This window comes from Hetaerina americana, unplaced genomic scaffold, assembly GCF_022747635.1.
Source record: "Hetaerina americana unplaced genomic scaffold, ioHetAmer1.1.p SCAF_5, whole genome shotgun sequence".
Lineage (NCBI taxonomy): Eukaryota > Metazoa > Arthropoda > Insecta > Odonata > Calopterygidae > Hetaerina > Hetaerina americana.
In genome coordinates this window covers 92,747,608-92,766,569 of record NW_027287095.1, presented here as the reverse complement: position 1 = coordinate 92,766,569, position 18,962 = coordinate 92,747,608, and positions in this window count along the sequence as shown.

The window sequence follows — 18,962 nt, the reverse complement described above, 5'->3', positions numbered from 1 at the left end:
GAGTTTACCCCAGTCACTAACTGGGAGAATTGTTGAAACCTCTGATCAATGCAGTGGTTCGGAACCAAGGCAGTGAGGTGAGAATGATAGATTGCCCAGCCAACACAAACGCTCGCTGGTTCTCAACGCCGCCAATCTCGATTCTGAGAGAGGAGAATGAATGGGAACAAATGAAGGCGTGCAAGAGCGCATCACATTGTAGTCGCTGTCGCGAGGGTGAGCTTGCTGCCCGCGCACCAACAGGCGCCTTATTCGTCTTGAAGCGCCGTGAGATCGTGTGTCGTGGAATCATTTGTGTTCTCGACCAGCGAGAAGCAGTGGAAAAGGTTGGAATGGGTTCACAGATTCACTTGTAGCTCTAATGGACCAGCTAATAGTCCTTTAAACTTCATAAATTGCCCAGACGGTAATGCTGAGATTTCAGAATCTCTTTTAGTGACGGATCATCATGCCATCTTTCCAACATGGTGGGAAGTTTTGAGAACCTGCGTAATAAGTGATTTTATTAATGATAGATTTCATTTGCTCTGCGAGGTTTGGGAAACATTTAAATCTAACCGCTGCATCAAATTCCATACGAATCTTTTTTTACGTTCTTATTCAAATCTCGTTCATCATTCCCCTCAAATTCGTGCTTTCCATGAAAGTTTTTATAAAACAATTGTTCTCATAAGTGTATTCCTTTTTACGCTAATCATTTTATGCATAGAAATGAAATTTTCTCGCAGTTCTCATCAGTCCTCTCTAAACATTACTGTAGCTTATAAGTCCTACTTCTTAAGATCCTCATAACATTTCTTTCTCCATTATTAATCTTCATCGAACAACCACTCCTCTTTTAAGAATCCAGAGTGTCTTAAGAAAGCTTCACCATTCAATAATATGTTATCATCAGCTATCTACCTACTCACATCCGCACGTCTGTCTCTTGCCATTTCCTCTGCGCTAATGTCAATAGTAGTAGTCAAGAGGCCGAGAGTAAGTCTTCACCAGTCCCTGGGCCTGTCCCTTGACCCTTAACCATTGCCGTATTCCTGAGCACTAACGGACATGACGCAAGATATCCTTTGACCACATATAACACAATAAAATAACTCACTCTTTAACACTGTATGTATACATCCTGTCTCCTTTGAGATAAACCAGATTGCCTCCTCCCCAGTGTTCTACTCCCTACCACCATATTCAGCATCCTGACGCCTCTTCCATCCACTTGCACTTACTCCTTAATTTTCCAAACAGCTGTCTATCTTTCACTCCCATGCCTTCAATTTCAACCTTTGTTTTAATGTTCGTTCATTTCATTTTTTCTATTTTTTGCATAGGCCCAATTTCACTATTCCTTGTTTCTGTACTTCACCCATCCTCTAAACCTCGGTCAGAGTTGTATCGATTTCGTCCTTACCTTTTGGTCCAGCTAAGTCTTCTGCATTCAATATTCGAAAAATATTATGTTATATCACATCAAATCATATCATATCATATCATATTATATTATCACAAGGTAATCTATCGGTTAAGGTAGGTTTTTGGATGGGACACAAATACCAAATAAATAGTTTGTTACTCCTAATAAAGCACATTCCAGCAACCTGGTGTACATCAGGTCCCTCTTCCACTCAGAGTACATCCTTCCTCCCTTCATCCCGTCCAGCATCCCTATCCTGTTCCTGCCCTTTCCTCGTTAGCCTAACATTCTCCCCTCTATTACAGTCTTCAACATCCAACTGCCAATCAATACCCCCTTTATCCATTTTTCCTTCCTCCATAGGATTTCGCCAAATCTTCGCCCTCCCATGTATTACAACCTTGATTTGGTGGAAGGGCTTGTGGGTTCCGATGACCCTTAGCGGACGGGATGCTGGCGGGATTGCTAATAGTTGCTCTTGGTAGGGTCAACCATGCCAGATAGGTCGAAGGTTAGGAGCAAGACGGAAGGTAGTCCACGCAGCGTCAATCCCTTAGTTTGACGGTTGCAAAGGCGTCTGATCCCAGTGGGGCGGCCAGTGAGTGATGGTGTCACGTTAAAAACACTAATGAGGAAAAAAAGCGGGAAACCACCTCAATTATCATTCCCAAGGATATGACGATGGGCAGTACAGATATATATATATATATATATATATATATATATATATATATATAAATAAAAACACAGATGTAGATTTTTAGAATGTAGAGACACAAAGAAAGGACACTCACAATTTGTTATTTTACGTTTCGACAGCACGGCTGTCGTCTTCAGAATGGCGTTCTCGGGGAAGAGCGGAGAGGATGTGCGGGGGAGAGGTGGGGGAAGGAGAGGTAAAGGGACCAATAGGAAATGAACAAGGGGGTGGGGGGGATATGTAGGCAGCCAATTGATGCATTCAGTGGGCTTGGTTCAGCCCGGGCGGTTTGAATGATTGGGCCACCCAGATATGCGCCATCTCGCGGGTTCTCACCTCTATTATACTCGAAGATTTGGGAAGGATTTCAATCACCGAAACAGAGAAGCAGTCGTCAAAAGATTGATTGTGGGAAGCGGTGTGAGTAGGGATGGGATCATTAAGAAAGGTGGGAGATTTGGTGGAATATCGGTGGTTATTCATGCGGAGGGAAAGTGCGGTCGTGCATTCGTCCACGTAGACAACAAATTGTGAGTGTCCTTTCTTTGTGTCTCTATATTCTAAAAATCTACATCTGTGTTTTTATATATATTTGTGTGTCACCGAAGAGCGTTCCATTTCGAAGATATTTTATATATATATATATATATATATATATATATATATATATATATATATATATATATATATATATATATATATATATATATATATATATTTGCATAAAAACCTACATATGTATATATTATTTATCGGTATCAAAAAATAAATATCGTCTCCGTAGAATCTTTTTTTCTAAATTTGTAAGAGCTGCCCTTAGAGTGTGTCGAAAGGGGATACTCTCCTTTGTCAAGTTATCTACGTATGATTATATTGTTTTCTGAGGAGGGACTTGACCTCTCCGTCGGTCGCTGCAGAGGCGTCGCTCTCCGTTGTGCGATGATCCCACTTCGCCCCCTTCCCCTCCCTCTTACCCTCCCTCTCCCCTCCCATGCGTATGTGCCTCTTCCTTTCCTCCCTCCCTCTTTCTCCACCCAAGGTTTTCTCCTTTTCACCCTCCCTTCCCTCTCTCACCCTTCATCCCCTATCCATAAGGACTCCACATTCCTCCCTCCAGGAAGCGGAGCAAAGGCAGTTTTTCACTGGAATATCTCGGAGGCCGAGGAAGACCTCCGCCAACGACGGCGGAAACCCGAATCGTCTGCTCACTCTTCGTCCGTTTCTAAACCCAATCCGGTTCCAACGTTTGTCACTCGCCCGATTCATCGCATCGAAGGAAGCGTCCCTCGATGGTTAAAATTTACGCGACGCTTCGTATCATGTATCTCAAATTTGATTGCTGAAAATACCTAAAATTCCATATATTGTTTTAGTTTACCTAACACCAAAGGGAAGAGCGTGAAGCGCGTTTTATCGAAAGGGAATGATGTACGTGTAGCAGTGCAAACAAGCTACTCAGCGCAGCCACCGACAACTGCAGATACAGCTCGTTTACCGTTAGTCACAGATTAATAGTTTGTATAAAAAGTACCGGGAAATATTTCGGAAAAATAAATTATTTCAGATATTGCTACAATGCCTCGAAATTCTTCAAAGCACATCCCATGAGTGTCAACACACTTTTGCTCGTGCCTCTTGTGCAACTCCAAGGCTCCCTGGTAGAGGATTCCAGATAAGGGTACTCCTAAGGGTACGCATGCAAGCTTCTTTGACGGCTTGACTCAGGGTCTCATGGTGGTGGTGTCCTTCTAGGGAGGGTTTCACATTTGGGAATAGGAAATACTCTGCTGGTGCCAAGTCGGGGTGACTCAAAGGGGGTTGGGGAATCGTCGCAATGCCGTTGCAGAAGATCTTCGCAAGCAGACACCCTCGACTCTGCTCTTAGTCGTCCGTCCAAAGACCTTCGGGAGGACATGTTTAGCGCAGATCTTCCGCATCGCCAATTTACAGTGATAATTGTGTGTGCACTGTTTTCTTATCTGTGCCAATATACAATCTGCGATCATGTGTATAGTTAACTGACGATCTGAACTCAGCACTTCACGCACGAAAATATCTTTGTCGATACTTTCTGTGCAAACCTTTTATGTAGCTGATGTGTAGATGTTGCGTTTTTCTAGCCAGGTTTTTATATAATACGTGCGCGAAGAACTTAAAAATCAATAATGTGAAAGAACCCACTTTATTTAACCGGAGTATTCAGCGAACATTTTGCAGTTTTGTTTTGCTTTTTAAAAAGCAATCCTCGAAGCAGCTTTGACAAACTTATGTCGAAGTTGTCATTTTTGATCATTGGACCAAAATTATATTGAAAATTCACTCCGCGATAGAGCGTAAGGATTTTTTTTGCAAATTAAAAGCATATTGTGTTAATTGTGCATTTGTAATAAAGGATATAATTTTTGTTTTTTATATGAATTCTGTTCACACTCTATAATTTAACTTTAAAGAGTCATTGGGCGCTCCAGAGTAAAATAATAGAGTATAGAGTAACTATTGGTAATAGAGTAACAAAATAGAAATTAGTTTTTAAAATTAATAAGACTAAGATATTCTGCAAAATGATTTTCCATTTTCGGTCAATACTGAGCAGACACTAGCAATTATGTGAGATTGTCATTTTCCATGTAATGATGTTTTTTTCATTTATAGGAGTTCAAGGCTCGTAAAGATAAGGTTATGACTTTGTTTTATGCGCCAAATAGCTTGACGCTCGAGACAGAAGCGACAGTGCGAGGGAGTTGGCATGACTCTGTGGTCGTGGAGATTTTTATAGCACAAACCTTGGAATTCAGTTTTGATGAATCTTTTAAAATAATTGTTATGCCTTGGCGATAAAAAAGAAGGATTGAATCTTTAGGTTTTGAGTAATGCGTTATTTTTCCAATGTAAATATAAATTCTCCTTGCGTTTCCTATTTTGAAACAAAATATACGAGAACTCGCAAAAATTGAGACTTTTTAAAATTTAATTACAATTATACGCATTTTGAATGTTTTAAAACATTTTAAGTATTTTTAAAAAAGTTGCTTCTTCATATTATAATGAATTCTTTGCTCGTTAAAGATCTTGTTCAGTTGGATCACAAGTTTAATGAGTATTTTCCCCGTAATCATCTCGTCGGGCTGATTAAAAATGTAATAAATTAAGGAAGAGTGGGAGTTTAAGTGGTGTGAGTTGACGGCGATGACAAGGGGCGGTAAGGCTCCAACAACCCCCTCCCCGCGCCGGCAGGAACGTTAATCCCCCTCATTTGGCCGCCGCCGACTCGACACCGCCGCTGCCGAGGCATGGGGCTCTCTCGCCCTCGCCTGCAGGCCCCGGGCCCCCGGGGGCCAACGCGGAGGGAAAGGGGCCCAGGTGAGTGCTCTTTCGGATGGGGGCGCGACGGTGCGTGCGGCGCGTGGGTAGCTACCCCCCCCCCCCCCTTAGAACGCCGTTCAGGCGAGGAGGGTCGTGGGGGGCCGGAGGAATTCGAAGGAGGGGCCGCGCGGGGGTCGTATTCCGAGGAAAGCATTAAAGGAGAGGATCCCAGTGCCCTCACGCACCAGTTTTGAGTGAAACACCTCGGCCCGTAATGAAACTTTGCCGAGGACGTAAATAAGATCGAGGCAAATATGCCATCATCAGCGGCATGGGAATTTGAAAATTGGCGCTTGCTTTGTCTCAAGTAAGAGCTCAATTTCGTTTCCGAAATTTTTACTCCCTCAATCCACATGCTCTAACATTTTTTTCTAAATATTATTACTACATTTTGATATCAAGCGGCATTGGACCATTAGCTCCGGCAGTTCCAGCCCACGTGCTTCTATTGTAATTAATTTTACATCAATGTTTGTTTGTACAGCGGACACTTATGATTGATCTGGAAATTGCTCAAGAACATAATAAAAAACCTTTAAAGACGAACTTATTCATTAAGCTTTCATGAGGAACACAATGAATGGAATATTGGTGACTGCAGTTCACGTACTGTTTTCTGCTTTCGGTCTAATGACAAGCTGCAACCGGGCCATCCAAACACTGCAGCTCGAAGCGTACTGCCATGGTGTGTGTATCAATACAGCAAACACTCGGCTCCCCTCGCTCGCCACAACGCAAACGGATGCTAATTTCTGGACAGACCTCGTATTTTCCATTTATTCTGAAGTACATTCCACCAAACCTAACTGGCTCCAATGTGGCACCCGAGGAAATACAGCAAAATATCAATCTCGACACAATAATACGTATATCTCATCATTTACGTTGTGGTAATGAATTGTAGAAATCATTTCTTACCAAAACGACTTATTTTTGGGAGAAATGTGTTTTCGATATAATACAAAATTATTTCAAGATATTTCTGTTCACCATATGAATTCTGTAAAATAAAACAGTCAGTCATGACATTGAATTATTTCCCCTCCTCTTTTTGCAATTAACTTAGCTTTTTCTATCTTTAAATCTGATACGATTTTTTTGTTTCTGTTAATTCTCATCCCATTTGTTTCACACTGAATTTCTAAGGCACTCTGCAATTAATGTAAGTCCTTAGCTCTCTGGTTAACTGAATGTTAATGGTCCTCTTCGTGAAATAAAATTAAAAAATGGCATCTTTCCTGATAATTGTTTGTGAACTGTCATCTCATCAGTGTAGTTATACAACCAGCAATTATGTGCATAATTAACCGACGGTCTGAATTCCGCATTTTACGCACACGTCAGGAAAACGTTGTTACCGATATAATTTATGCAAACCTTGCACAAAGTTTGCCATAGAAAAATAAAAATAACCTATGTAAGAATCCTGATCGTCGCAGCAGTATAATCAAATTGATTTCAATGAATTTTCCCTGAAGCTAGAAGGTTATATCACGAATCATATTTTTTGAGAAATTTGTAGAGGCTATATAGGCAAAAGGTCGCACCAGGGGGGACGGGGGGTCCCTCCGCCCTGTCTTCCCTTGTTGGGGGCCAACGGAGCGTGCGATTGCCCTGGGGGGGGCGTGTGCGATGAAATTGGGGATTATTCAATCGCGGCGTGGAACGGCCCTCGGTGTGATCATGAGTGAAACTTGGATCACCCTGTTCCCTTTTCAAGGGCTCCACCGCGATTTATGGCCACCGCTGTTCCTTCCCGGCATGCGAGCATCAACAGGGGTGTGTTCCGGGAGGCAATCATGGGGGAAAGGGGAAATGAGGAGGCTGAGACGGCTAAACACGGCGCCAACTTCCGGCGGCTTGGGGCACCAAATGTATTCTTTCGCAATTGTCGGAGAATAATCTCTTTGACGACGGAACGGACGGACCTCCGCGTCCCTCTTGAGGAGGGCGTGGCCTCGAAGGAAAGGACCGGGGTCACGGAATGCGGGGCCGGATACATGTCAGATCATTCCTCTTCCGATTCGCTTCAACCTTTCGCAAATAATTATTCAAATAATTTCGATGGAGAATTCCTGCCTCAAATGTGTATCAGGACTGAATGCCAAGATAAGTATCTACCTGGAACAAAATTATCAATTAAGCACTCTAAATATTTACTATATAAATGTTCTATTCAAGTGTATTCACTGGGTACCGTTCCATAATACGTTACAGAGACGAAAACTCATCCAATTTTCCATTTGTGGAAGTGGAACATTGTAAGAGGTTTCAAAGTGTTCTTTCGCTGCCGATCGAAATATTTTCCAAATACTCCCCAATAAAATGTGACTCTTTACCAGTGGAAACCATTTTTAACCATTGTATTCTTCTATCATATAAATACTCAAATATTGTTTTGCGATGTTACAAATAGAAGTATAGAGACGTAAGAATGCATTAAATTAGCGTATCGGATAGTATATTTTTAAATGACTAATGAAGCCTTTAATTGATTCTTAGCTCAAGCACACGACGTATAAACAATTTGGTAGTGATATTTAATATTTACATAATGATAATTGTGTCCAATGAGTGAAGCGCAATTTATTTTTTTATCTTCCCATGTTATTTCACCGCATGGAAATTCGTTTCGGATAAGATATTTCCAGACGTTTCAATGATCCCAGGAGACTCTCTCAGCGACTTGAAAGGGGATACTCCTGTCAGGAGCAGGCACCAAAACTCAACCAAGTGCTACAAGCATCAAATAAACATGTAATTTTAGAAAAATTTTTCTTCTCTTAAATTCTGTTCCATTCTTTAAAAATTTAAACATTTTAAATTAAAATTGATTAATAAAATATCATTTTTATTCATTTTATAGACTAAAGGGATCCTTATCAAATCGGAAAGGTTTTATTTGCATTTGATTTGACTTTAGTATAATTCTTTTGGTCTGAGTTAAAAAATTGGGAGATACATACTCAGGCAAAAAACTAAAAACGTTGTTAATGTCTGTGTTTTTAAAATCAGGACTACATTTTAATAAACGTATTAAATCGGTAGAATTAGTGCCCATCACTTGCGCTATTGTCCTGAAATATTTATAATTCTTTATCACGCATGGCTTTAACTTGCAACATTTGGATGCGTCAGAATGTGGAAGTGATCGCGTGGCGAAATTCCCTCTGGTTAATGCAAACCCTAGCCGTAACGGTAGAATGAGGAGTGTGACATAAAAAAAACGCCGTCATCATCCAGAAAGGTCTAAAATGAATATGCAATTACGCCGAGGAGTACATGCCTTGTATAAAAAGTATCGGGAATTTTTTTTGTAAAAACAGATTTATTTCAGATATTGCCTCTACAATTTCTCCCACAATTCTGCAATGTATATAAGTCCGTGCAATAAGTATCGTGACTGGTTCGCTGTAGCCTCAACGGAGCGGTGGATGGGGGTCCGATCGGTCGGCTCCCCGAGAGGGGTCCCCCATCACTCCAGCGCACTTTAGTTCAGTCGCCTGCGGGCATGCGTTGAGACAGGAGGTGGATTTTTGTGACGTGTGATTGTTTGTGGTGTCGTCGCACCAGCATGGAGCGCACCGTCGAAAAACGCTACGCTGTGAAGTTTTGCGTTAAACTCGAGAAATCCGCGTCAAAGACCCTTGAAATCATTCAATAGGATTATGGGGATGCTGCCTTAAGCCGCACAAGAGTTTTTGAGTGGCACAAAATGTTTAAGGAAGGTCGGGAGCTCATATAAAACGAGCACCGCGTCGGACGCCCGACGAACGCTCGAATCGATGCTCAGGTGGCCAAAGTGAGAACCCTTTTGGACTCTGACAGGCGTTTAACCATCAGAGAGGAGAGTGACCTGTATATCCCTTGAGCATCGACACACTTTCGCCCTTGCGACTTTTCCGACGGCGACTCGCAGGGTGCCTGATAGAAGGAAGGTCCTTAGGGATACGCGTGCAAGCTTCTTTGAGGGCACTTAATGTACAACGGTGGTCGTTTCCTGGGAGGGAGGAATTCACTTTTGGGAATAGAAAATAGTAGTCTGCTGGTGCCAAGTTGGGACTGTACGGGGGTTGGGAAATCGTCACGATGGCGTTGCAGAAGGTCTTCGCAAGCGGACACTCGACTCCACCCTTGATTGTCCGCCCAAAGACCTTCGGAAGGACGAGTCTAGTGCAGATCTGTTGTACCGCCAATTCTTCAGTGATGCTGGTCTGCTCTATCACTGCCTTATCAATGCCAAAACGATCTGGGATCATGCGCTTCTCAGCGAAAAATCTCCGATCTTCCCGAAAGGAAGGCCCCCCTGCGATAGGGAGGGAGGCATTTCACCATGGGATTAGAGCCCGTGCTGGAGTGCCTTAAGGGAGGTTTGCCAATGAGGGCAGTCACCCAAGGGTTGAAATCGAGGTGGGACGATAACTTATTGGCACGTGCGATTTTCAATTCATGTTAGTATGCGTTGATCTGACATAAGCGACTGAATTCGGAACAATGGCTTTCCTACTCGTTGCACGGATGGAGGACAGCCACAGCACATGCAAAACCCTGCAGCGGACAGGGTCTTTAAACCTCTCTCGTAAATTTTCATTCACCCTTTATGTCTCGCAGTTTTTATTTTACTGCCCTATTTGAATGTAAAGAAGGCACTTCAGATTCAGTTATTTTTTATTTATTTATTCTTTATCCCTTGCATTTTTGTGGCTTCGGGGTTTGAGTGTGCGGGCCCCGGGGCAGCTTTATAGAAATGCATTCCAACCCCTGCGTTTTCGGGACGTCATGCGGGCGAGCTTGGGTTTGCGGCGGCGGATGATAGGGGGGTGAAGGAGGGTGAGGCGGCGACCATTCGGGAGTTCTGAGGCGGAAGGGCTCCATTTGCAGAGGCTTACGCCCCCGATATGCGGTCCGAGAGACCACTCCGCAATATCATATCAAAAACGAATCGAGCCGTAAAAGCCGGAATGAATGTGGACTACTACTGTACTAATCTACGTGGAGGTGCACTTTGAAGAATTTCTGAAATATTTCATTTTATTCTGATAACTACTTACACACAAATATTTAAGCTCCAATTACTTCTCAACGTTATTCCCCTATTGGCGCACACATCTCTTATTCGGTCGGACTCGGCCACAGCGGTGCATCACACTCCCCCTACCTGTGAATTTAGGGGCGGGGACCTCGATTTCCATGTCTATGTGTGATAGGGGAATTTACCCTCCTTACTTTTTAATTCTGCATGATGGAAATGAAAAAATAGTAACTTTGTGACTCCGCAGAAAATTTATTACGGTACGACCCGGGTTTCGACGTTCAACGTGATCTTTTGGTTTGAACGTTGAAACCTGGGTCTTATCGTTAAAAATTTTCTGTGTAATCACAAAGCTACTATTTCTTTCATTTCCAATATGAATCGATTCCAAATAGTTAAGCTGAAAACCAACAATTCTGCATGACCTGTCTGACCATGGTGGAGGCCTGTCATATAAATGGATGTGGTTCATTTTTATTCCCTTTATTCGTAAAACAAATAACTAATTTATTAGATGAATTAACCCTTGTTTTGAATTTGGTCTTCCTCCAGCATTTAAACATATTTGAACGTCATTTGATAATTTTTTACTAAATATTTTTCCCTTTCCACTTCCTCTCCCATATTTTCCCTTATCACTTACCCCTCTCAACTGGTGCTTGCAACCCCTGCCACACACCACTTTGGTGGATCGCGGCATATTTATGTTAATGTCATAGTCAGGACTCCATGGCTGCAGCGATAGGGGGGATTGAAGGGGTACTAGACTCGACCCACAGGGCGAGTACCGTCACTTACAGAAGAGGAGCCAGACCTCCGCGGATGGTCGGCACTTTAAATCCTTGCACAACCTAATGGGTCGCAGCACTAAGGAAAAGGCCAGATGAGCGCAATCATTGAAATACGTAGGGAATTGAATCTTAGGAGAACGTTGAGGGCTGGGAAGTTTGAGAAGTATCAAGCAAGAGAAGGAAGGTTTCGAATTAAGGAGTAATTGGCTTATGCAAAGTGGGGTGGAAAAAGAGCGGGGATTGTTGGAGCGAGAAGTATACGAGAAGTATCGAATAAAGGATGAATAATTGCAGTGGTTAGTGAAAGGGTTAGGATATTTTGTGGCATGTTAGCTATCGCTTAGGCGTAGGGTTGTGTGTTGTGCCAGGGTCCATCAAAATCTGTGTGAAGCTGTGTGACTACTACTTATAGCATTGCTTTTATATGATTTATAGCATCTTTTCACCATTCAAAAATAGTACCTTTTATCTCAATAGACACCTTAAAAAGAACTGGCGCTCTTTGCGCCAATTCTTTTTAAATATCAATGCGTTTTGTTGAATCTCTTGTGCTTTCAGCTAGGGTTTCAAGAACATCCAAATACGATGTAGTACAATCAACAGTCATCTATTTTCCTTCAAAATTTGATTTTAACCATTTTTTCTTCGCCTATTCCTTTCTCCTCTCGTTCACAACGTTTTAGCAGAAAACAGTTGAAATATAAAGGGTACAGTGCGGAGTGTAGAGTCCACCTCTTTGCCTCACCTCGGATTTGATTTTGAAGTCTTTGAAATTCGTTCCCAAAAATTATTTTTTATTTCGTATTTGTGAAGAATTGACTTTCGATCGCCGTTTTAATGCTTTTGCTCCGAATTCTCCCAAGGTGTTAGATTACGTTTCTCTGTCGATAGAGTGGTTAGGTATTCTGAAATCAACATATACAATGAAGATATCTTTGCCTCTAGTTTTTCCCTAACTGACTATAAATTTACACGGGAGGATCTTCACGGGAGAGGATTTTTGGGTCTTCAGGTTGTTCGCCCAATCGACCTTTTAGTTACTCCTGAAGTGGATTTGTAAGGATTTTGTGTGTCACAAGAGGAAGGGGTCTTTTTCTTTCTGTTATTTTAATTCCATCTTCTGTGAAGTAGGTGTGCATAATCGTGCTGTGTTCCAGTTCATCTTGTCATTAATAATTAAGTGATGTGTCAAAGTCTTTTGTGAATGAATAGATAGATAGACAGTCGTCTTTATTTCAGGGCAAGATTGAGACTATGGCGTCCCTCCTACAACCTAATCCCTGACTAAGACCAAGATAAGACTAAACAAGATGAAGTCTGAGGAACCTTAAGTGTGTTAAGCTCACTTTTGGTGCACCAGGAAGAAACTGTGGAAGCATTAGGGTACTACGTACCAAAAATCATACTCCTGCCAGCAGGGTCACATTCCTTTCCACCTTGCAGCTGGGAAGAAATTTGTCCGATACGGCGAGGGAAGGTATCATCGTAATCTATAAATAGTTTTCTGCAATTCAACAGTTCCACTGTGACTGTACACATAAAACCTCAGCGGAATAAATACCGAAGAAAATTCGGCGGTGAGGAGATATGTGGAGAAACCCGATTTTGTATTAAGAGTGACTAATGTGATTACAGGTAAGTGTTGCATATGCAACACTTTTATCGAAGCATGAGGGATTACATGTAATTTATGCTTTCAACATAGCATTTTATTCATTTTTATTCGTCTACGTAACGATTAATCATGTACTATTAAGGTATACCGACATATTATACAGGTATGCACCTGAAACCAACAAAATGCCACCAACTCATAATCTTTCAAGAGTTAGAATCGATCGCAGCGTACCACATGTCGTCGTATTCTAATTTAAGCCCATCATGAATCATGGATCATGAATGCCGTCAAGGAAGCTGGCACGCGTACCCTCAAGGATCTTCCGGAAGCCGCCTACCAGGAAGTCTTGCAGTCGTGGAAAAGCAGATCCCGATTTTCCCGATACTTTTTATACAAAACATGCATTAACTGTCTCCAATGACCCATTTATGTATCCACCGCAGTTAAAGTTCCATTTTCATTTGTTATTTCCACTAACCTAATTAATATAATAACACTAAAAATCCGTTGAAAATTTGAAGTATAAACTTAGTGATGATATTAACAAAATCTCTAAGCAATGGAAGCGACTTTGATGTCGATTTATAACATTTTATCATGATTTCTACCACGATGTCAACAGATTGATTCATAAAAACTTTCTATGTTTAAACAAATAATTTATCTAAAGATGTATTAATTACAGTGTATTATTTAGTGTGCGAAACCCGGCAACTCCGCAAAAAATTACCATTTAGGTACACTCGAATCGGTGCCAAAGCAATTACTGATTCAACTACATTAAGTTAACTGAAAGTATAGAGAACTCTGTTCGTCACCTTTAATGTATGTATTTCGTTGACATGAAATATTTGATGATGTTTTCTTTTGCTTTATGCCAAGCGAATACTGGCATTTTATCTCTTCGGGATCCATACCTAAAATATTCAGAAACAAACAGAAGAAGAAAGGTGTAGTGACATTGTTCTCATCAATGCCTTTACTGGCATTTCATGTAAAACTTTCAAGGAGAATGGATTATCCAAGCTAGAGCCAAGCCCCGCAGTTCTAAGCGATTTCAAGCCATTATTTTTAACTGAAAGAGTGGTAATCATTAAACCCCAGTCTTTTTGTCCAAAAAGTTAATTATTCTGGTTAGTAGCAACACGCAAACAGGAAAAAAAATTTCGACACACTTTTTATGCATATTTTTATTTCTTAATGTCTTTTATATTTTTAATATGAATCAGAGTTGAACGCTTCATAAAAACAATTGCCTTTCATCTATATTAGAATCAACTAGGGACTACGACTTGGCCATTACAAAATAAAAACGTAAATAATGCGATTTCTGTGAAAAGGCCCAAAACGTAAACCACATAAATGTTTTTGCGTACGTTTTCTGTACAACCCATGAATGTTTAAATCTTTATATATATTTTCCCTTATTTTCAGGTAAGTGCTTATTTCCCTCGGCTCGCGTGTGAAGGCCGCCTTCCGGTGAATGCGGTGAGTGGAAAATTGAGAGAATTCCCGAGATTTTTCTTTTTCCTGCTCGCCTCGGGAGAGAATCAAGGGCTCCCATTCCAGCGACCTGTTCCGGGCTCTTTCATACACATTACTAGGATTTTCCGCGCCGCACGCCACGAAAAAGGAAATTCTTTTTGGTTGAATAATGCAAATATATATTTCTAAGGGAAGATAATAGCTTATTAATGGTTCTATCTGTGAGGAGATTTTATGCACGGACGGTCAAAATTAACAGTAAATAATATCTAATAAAAATGACAACCAGAAATATACAATCGTCCTATTTGACTTCAACTACCTACGCATAATTGTTGGTGGGGTTAATATTTTTGTGCCATAGAAGAAATAATAATGATAAAATACTAGAAATTCATAAATTTAATGGCATCTTTCAAAGGAATAATTGTGTACAGTCCATTATTGGCTTTATGTCAGTTACTATGCTTCCCGGTGGCATTTGAAAAATTATCTCTGTTGGCAGAATTAAGAGATATATTTAGTATCGTGCATAGTGTTTTTTTGGACTTATTAAGTGCATAGTTTGACCTGCTTCCTTGAATCATTGTCTGTCTGTGAAGAGGAATGTGGTAGAACTTTAGCCCAATCATTAAGTGAATGTGCTACTTGAAGAATAAAGTTGGATTAAAATGAGATTTTATCTTTTCAACGAATATTAGAAGTAATTATTATTTTTCTCTACTGTTTAAACGAAATTTAATGCAAATGTTCTAGGACATGTCCGACGTGCAGTTTATCTCAAACTTCCCTTTGTGATCTTGCTCACCCGTACGCATACGCACGAGGCTAAAGTGATTCCCCGGGAGTCACCTTTGGAATCGTGCAATTTGCTAACATACGTTAGGTGAATGAACGACATCATGTTCATCATGCTCATTCATGTTCTGTTCATCTGTTTTTAAGTTTCCCTTTCAATCCCTCGTCCCTCTCCGCGGGGGCAAATTCCTGCTACCTGCAACGTTGGGTCGCATTCCCTGCCAATTAGAGACTCTTTGGGGATAGAGTGTTTCGTGGTGCATTTTCATGTGGTAGTGATGTTTCAATTTCTTGCTTGTTGTGTCCTGGCTTCCGTGTTGGTTTAGGGTGTTGTAGAATGTCTTTCGTGCTGCATCATGGGGTGCAGTTTTTTAGTTGTTTTGCGGTATATGTGTTTGCATGAGTATGATGAAGGGATTTTTGCATGAGTGTGTGCGCTGCTGTGGGTATAATTTTCCGTGTTGTTTTTTTTGCATGTGGTATTTTTCTTTTTTACGGTTGGTGACCTAACACCCCCCGCCACACGCCCTTGCGGCGGCTTTCGGGGTATTATGTAGATGTAGATGTAGATGTGTTTTAGCTTCCAGTCTTGCGATTTAAGGCTGGATTAGCTCAATAATGTTTCGAGGCTTCCCATTTGTTCGTTGCAGTTTTTTATATTACATTTTAAGGGAGGCACTTCTTTTTTACGCCGATCGCCCGTTACTCGAAGCGTCTTCAAAATATCTAGCTAATGCGAAATAACACTTCTCCGTAACTTTTTCCTTTTGGGCACAGGGGATCTTATTCGGGCATATAAACCGTAAAGCAGTGTATCGTTTAATTAATACATTTTCCAGTGGTTCCTGCACGATTTCCGGCATTATTAATGCGGCATATCTACTGTGAAATAATTGACAATGACAGAGCAGGCCAACGGGACACATTAGCACCCTCCCGCCAAGCGCCGCCGTCTCTTCCGCCCCTTCCCCACCCCAACGGTCGCCAGTTACTCGAAATGTCTTTAAAATATCCCAACCCACCCCACCTCCCCCCCATTCCCAGCGCAGGGAGCCACCCTCCCACAAAGTCCATTCCCTCCCCTTGCCAACCACATGTAACGTCCCCAAAACGGCCGGCCTGCTTGTTTTATTTCGTGGTCCGGGAACCGCAACGCGCGGAGGGAAGCCCCCCCCCTTCGGCCCCCCTGCCACCACCCGCGACCCCTCCTCCCCAAGCTCCCTCATCCCTCGTGGAGGCCGGAGCCATCCTCCGGAATCCACAAATACACACGGAACTCTAACCGCCCTCCGCAAACCACGTCCCTCTTCCTTCCTCTCTCTCCCTCCTCTATCACGACAATTTATGCCGGCACATTCAGGGCCGTGGCCACGCCCCTGCCTGCGTGCCTGCCCATGCCACGACCCTGCCCACCACGCGAAGGAGTCAAGCTTCGTTCTCGGGATTTGCAGCGGGAGTCTAAGCGGAAATTGGAGCCGTAGTATTGGAACTCAATGTCCCGGCAGTGAAATATTTTACTCTTCCAGATCTACCCTTCAGTCGTATGCTCACCATAATTGCCATGCTTTCAGGGAAAATAAAATGTCACAATCGAACCTGGCCTAATGTTTTAAAGTTTTAGAGTCAAATAAAGTAAATGATTATGTTTCCTCGAAAAGTACTTTAGGCCAGCTCGGTTTGATTGGTGAGGAAATTCATAGAGTCATCCTGTTCCCCAAGCATCAACCGGAACTATTTGGGAAGAAATATTATTGTTATTTTGGTTATTTCATTATGTTCCTGATTTAATGTATGGTTAATAGGCACAATTATGGATGAAGAAGTTACTATTATAACCATCACCTGCGTATCTGTTTAATCTAGGTTTTTTTTTGGACCGTGGGAGTACTTTTTACTGTGCTCCTAAGCCCTTACTGACATGGCACAAAATAACCTCATGCCCTATGAAGAGTTATAAAAGAGTTAATTTTTATCTATTTTCCTTTCCTATTACATCCCCTTATCAATTTTTCATTTATCTCATTGTTTTTTTCGCCCTTATTCTCTATTTGTGTTTTTCCATATCCTTCGTTCATCCATTTTCCTAATCACTTCCTCATTTACCCTGGTTTACAAACACTTGTGGTACTTTTACTATTATTTATTTCGCCGCCTTCTTCTCTTATTTCGTGTTGAATCCTCATTATACTTCTACAGCGTCATCTGCCAATCATCGCTCAGGATTTTCACAACTTCTTCCCGGCTCTCCATCCGTCTCACTCGAGCCAAGTCTTCCACATTGCATTTTCTTACATTCCTTCGCTTCCTCATACTCCCAAATTTTCCACTGCACGTTGTGAACATTAAGCTATGCCTGGAATACGAATCTGCTAACGGGAAACTCTATTAGATTGATGAGCAATTCCTAGCTCAAATTATAATAAAATGTATTATTATAAGGTAATCTACCGTTTAAGGTAGGTTTTTGGATGGACACAGCTATTAAATAAATATTTTGTGACAACTAAAAATACACAAAATCCATCATCCTACTCTATCTCAGGTCCCTCTTCATCTCTGAGTACTTCCTTCCTCCCTTCATTCCTTCCAACATCCCTATCTTTTTCCTGTCCATTCCTCGTTTGCCTAACATTCTCTCCTCTATTACAGTCTTCAACATCCCACTAACGATCAATGCGCCCTTCATACATTTTTCCTGCCTCCATAGGATTTCTCCCAAAAATCCCCTCTTCTCGCCCACCATACCAAGTACTTCCTCATTTGTTTTCTTCTCTGTCCATTTCACCTTCTCCATTCTTCTCCACACCCACATTTCAAAAGCCTCCAGTGTACGTCTATCCCCCTGCTTCAATGACCACGTTGCCGCGCCGTACATAAGTACATGCCGGCCCCGGTGGCGGCGGGGTAACGTTCCTCGCCTACCACAGAGAGGTCGCGGGTTCGATTCCTGCCGAGGAGGATTTTCCTTCATCAAGGGCTTGGTTGAATGTGATTGTCTGTAATGTAAGGGTTAGGTGGAAGAAGAGACTACAATTCTCTACCTCGCCCAATTAAGACGATAAATAAATAAATAGATTAAATAAAAAAGTACGCTCCAAATAAAATCTTCCTCAGTTGTTTTTAACATCCTTAACCAACGTCTCTCTCATCATCTCCCTTCTCCTTGTGACAGTTTCCTAGCCTAGCACAATGCTTCTCCTTACGTCCCTGCTACTTTGACCGTGTTGGTCCAAAACAATTCCGAGATACGTAAACTGTTCTACCTGCTCTAGTTTTTGCCCTCCTACTTTAATGTTAAGCTTAGCCTTTTTCTTTCTAGAAAATCGCATAACCTTCGTTTTATTAATATTGATTCTCATCCCATACCTGTCGCACTGAATTTCCAATTCACTAAGCAATGCTTGTAACCCCTTGGCTGACTGACAAACTAGAGCTTGATCATCAGTAGATCTAATTGATTTTTTCGAATTTCATTCCTTCCTCCAGTTCTTCCTTATGCCTCTTTAATGATTTCCTCAACGTACACGTTGAATGGTACCGGCGATAATGGACAAAATATATTGTAATGTAATATAATGTAACAGTTATTTCCATATATCTCCCAGCAGTTTCCATATGTGGCGTTAAAACCACGTGTTAGTTATAGCATAGCCATTTTTTCTTTTTAGTTGTAATTTTCTCCCTGCGGTGACTTTCTTCTGCTAAAACTTACTTCTGTCCCTCACTTGCCCTTACATTGCATCCCTATTCCGCCCTATCACGCGTGT